We start from the raw sequence: 4,622 nt of genomic DNA, 5'->3' as shown, positions 1-4,622 counted from the left end.
ACTTCTTCATTTCGTTCTTTCCTTCCTTTTTTTTGCTCGTTTGACTTTGGTTTATTGTATTTCTATAAAAGTAGAATTTTATTTGAAAAGCGAATTTTCTTTATGGTTTAGATTGTTAAGCTTTAATTTATTATATGATATCAGTTAACAACAGCAACAACAAACACCATCATAATATAAATAAACCACTAACAAAAAACCTTCGATTGTTTTTTTATTAGCTTTCATTTAAAGTTTGGTTCTTAAGTCTTTCGTTTTTCATGTTGGTTTTTGTTTTTTTTTAAACATAAATTTTTTGACTTTTATTAATGTGACTTTAAAGACGGAAGTGTTTACTTTCATGTTGTGATTTTCTACTGTTGTTAATTTGATAAAGAGCAAAAAAAATAAATATTTGTTTTAAAAAAAATAACTTTTGAAGACTTCTAATTTAAAAGTTTAATAAACAACTTTTCTGTAGTAAAAGTGCTGTTAAGAAAATACTTTTTCTATAGATAAAAAGCTTTTTTTGACAGGGATGTTATCTATTGAAAAACAGTCTCTGTAAAACTGACCTTTCTCTATAAAATGTGCCTCTTTTTCTATAGCAAAAGTGTCTCTGTGTAACAGACCTTCTCCATAGAAAAGGTCTAAAGAATGAATATTGAACTGACTTTTTCTATAGAAAATTAGGGCCCTTAGAAGCGTATTTTTAATATGGAAAAAATAGTTCTCTTCTAGTTCTAGTTCTGTTCTAGTTCTGTTCTAGTTCTGTTCTAGTTCTGTTCTAGTTCTGTTCTAGTTCTGTTCTAGTTCTGTTCTAGTTCTGTTCTAGTTCTGTTCTAGTTCTGTTCTAGTTCTGTTCCAGTTCTGTTCTAGTTCTGTTCTAGATCTGTTCTAGTTCTGTTCTAGTTCTGTTCTAGTTCTGTTCTAGTTCTGTTCTAGTTCTGTTCTAGTTCTGTTCTAGTTCTATTCTAGTTCTGCTCTAGTTCTGTCCTAGTTCTAGTTAGTTAGTTACTTAGTTAGTTTTAACTAAGGTTTTGGAAGTTTAACCTATATATGTTTGGTCAGGAGTTTATTCGTTGTGGCCAAATGTATCTTTCTTTATAAATTTTCTGTCTGCTCATTTGATTGCCACCTGCACAATGGCCTGTTTGTTATCTATCACAAATCAATCATGTTTTGCTGTTCAAAAAATTGTGTGATAAATCTTTTTCTAATTAATTCCTTTTATCATTTGACAATATTGTACCTGTTGTCTTATACATAACTCTTTAAAAATATTTAAACAATTTTAACATTTTTTTCTTTATTTCTTTTCTTTACAGGTGAGTGAATTTATGGTTCCTTTTATATAAAAAAATGTATTACATACATTAAATATCTTTCAAATAAATGTCATTTGAAAATTATGTAAGTTTTAAATTGAATTTTTTTATAACAAAAAAAAACCAAACTTATATGCACTAAATGATTAATTTCTTTAAATATCAATCAAACAACTTTCGTTTGTAATTTCTATACAAAAGAAGTCTTTTACTTTCATAACTAACGCAGTTATTTGTTATAAGAAAAAAAAAGAAACAAATTGTTTAAATAAATACTGTGACAAACAAAACCAAGCCTGTTGTTATGTCAAATTAAATACATAACGCAGCAAAAATGCAAAAAGTGAAATAATATTTATTATTTCAAAAAAAATTTTAAACTTCCGTTAAACAATACAAAAATTATTAATTTAATTATAAATTTTATGTTAAACAAAAACGAAATTTATGAATCATAAATAATTTGAGAAATTTTTGTTTTAAGCATTTCCTGATGCTTGAGATTAAAACCAACCCCACATACACGCCTTTAAACGGGGTTTTTTTTATAAATTAATTAAAAAAAGTTTAATTAAACAAACTTTTACTTGAGTTTTATTTAGGTTAGTTAAATTAAATTAAATGAATATTAATTAATACAAATTCCAGAAATTAAGTTAAAGATAGTTTAAACTTGTAATAATTGGGCTTAAACTATTGGTTAAGTAACTGAAGTTTAATCTTGCTTTTTCGAAGCTTAAGTCTTTGATTTGGTTGTTTTTTTATAAAAAATTTGTTGACATGTTAAATAGAATTTAAACTTGTAATAATTGAGTTTAAACTGTTATTAAGTAACTGTTTTTTGTGGGTTTAACTTTTTGATTTGATTGTTCGTTAGAAAGAGCTTGTTAATACATTCTCTAGTTTAAACTTAATTGGGCTAAACTATAGGTTAAGTAACTGAAGTTTAATCTAGTTTTTTAGTTTTAAGCTATTGATTTGGTTGTTTTCTATAAAGAACTTGTTGATATATTAAAGAAAATTTAAACTTGTAATGATTTAGTTTAAACTATAGTTCAGTAACTGAAGTTTAAGTTGGATTTTTAAAAGTTTAAGTTTTTGATTTTGTTGTTCTTTATAAAGAACTTATTGACATGTTAAAAAGAATACAAACTTGTTATAATTGAGTTTAAACTATAGTTTAAGTAACTGAAGTTTAATATTGTTTATTTGTAAGTTTAAACTTTTGATTTGGTTGTTGTTTATAAACAACTTGTTTATATGTTAAAGAGGTTAAGTAACTCTTTTAAAAATTGAGTTTAAACTAAAGGTGAAGTAACTAAAGTTGAAGCTTGTTTTTTTTTTAAGTTTAAGCTATTGATTTGGTTGTTCTTTATAAAGAACTTGTTGATACGTTAAAGAAAATTTAAACTTGTAATAATTGAGTTTAAACTATAGGTAAAGTAACTGAAGTTTGAGCTTCTTTTGTGCAAGTGTAAGTTTTTGAATCTGTTGTTCTTGACAAAGAACTTATTTGCATGTTAAAGAAGATTTAAACTGTTAATAATTGAGTTTAAGCTACAGTTAACTAAGTGAAGTTTAAGCTTGGTTTTTTATAAGTTTAAGTTTAAGATTAGGTTGTTCTTTATAAAAAACTTGTTAACATGTTTAAGGGAAATTTAAACTTGTAATTATTGAGTTTAAACTACAGTTAAGAAAACTGAAGTTTAAGCTTGTTTATTCAAAGTTTAAGTTTTTGATTTGTTTGTTCTATATAAAGAACTTGTTTACATGACTTAATCTTGCTTTTTTGTTTGTTTAACTTATGTTCAAAGTCATTTTGCCTATTAAGGGTTAAGTTTAATGTTCATTTTTTTCTTTCTTTAACAAATGATGATTGTTGGTCTTTTATTATACTTTATAAGCGGTTACATGACCTCTTCTATTAGGATTTTAAATGACGCAAACTAATTTAAACCAATAAAATAAAAGAACAAATCAAATTTAATGAAAATACAGAAAAAAATCTCGTTTTTTTTTAATTCTTTGTGGAAATATGAGAATTATAAAACAAAATTTATTAAGTCAATTGTAAATGACATTTATAATTTACAAGTTCAATGATCTGCTTAAATGTGAAAAATTAAAGAAGTAATAAACCTTTTAACTGAACCATGAAAATTTTGTTTCTTTGCTTTTGTTACTAATTTGTAAAAATTATAAAAAAATTTTATTTTTAACCCTTAAATGTGTCAGAGAATAGTAAATAAATCTTTAGTTAAATGTGTGTTTAAATAAAGATTAACATTTTTAATTACTGAATTTTTTAAGTTTTGCCACCTAAACATATAACTAATGTTATAAATTATTAGTTGTTTAGTTACACAAGTGTAGAGGGAGTTTTTTTAAACTGTCAATAGTTTTTTTTTTGTTTTATTTAAATTTATTTATTAAACGCCTTTTCTTCTTCATGTTGGCGTTTAAAATCATACCGTGAGAATCTTTATATTTTTAAAAAATTTAAATTAAAAAAAGATTTTTATCAAAGTTTCTGTTTAAAATGTTAATTTGTTAAAGAACTAAACTACTTGGTTTTCAGTAGGTTTTATTTAACTGTTGAAAAATATTTAAAAAACACAACTTAATAGTTTTTAAATGTTTTTAACACGGGTGATTTGTTAAAGATTTGTTTAACATAATATTTATCAGATACTTAAGATCAAGTGTTTATTGTTTATAATTAAAAAGAGATTTTAATAAAAAATACATACATCGTAATGATCGTTTACATAAATGATCTGAATTGAAACAAAACAAAAAAAAATATTACACTTATTTTAGCAAATATTTGAACCATGTTCTTATATTTTAAAATTTTTCGTTAAAAAAATACTCCAAAGTCTAGTATTACCTCATTGATCTAATGTTATTTTAAAGTTTTATTTATTTAAGTTTGTTTCTCAAATTTTTTCTGTCTTTGTCAAAACAATTTTGACAAAATAATCTCGCAAATAACAAACAAATAAACAAAAAAAAAATGGCTAAAAGGTACCTAAGCTTCTTAAGGCTTTAAGAACTTCTAAGAAAACTTAATACGTAATACAAACAACAACAATAACATAATTATAAAACACTGTTTAAACAAAAACTTCAACTAAACAAAGCCAGTTCAAAGCTTAGATTACCTAAACTACGTTCAGTTCTAGTTCAGTTCTAGTTCAGTTCTACTTCAGTTCTAGTTCAGTTCAAGTTCAGTTCTAGTTCAGTTCTAGTTCAGTTCTAGTTCAGTTCTAGTTCTGTTCTAGTTCAGTTCTAGTTCAGTTCTAGTTCAGTTCT

The sequence above is a fragment of the Lucilia cuprina genome, chromosome 5, assembly GCF_022045245.1.
Source record: "Lucilia cuprina isolate Lc7/37 chromosome 5, ASM2204524v1, whole genome shotgun sequence".
In the NCBI taxonomy this organism is placed as follows: Eukaryota; Metazoa; Arthropoda; class Insecta; order Diptera; family Calliphoridae; genus Lucilia; species Lucilia cuprina.
This window is presented reverse-complemented; position numbering follows the sequence as displayed.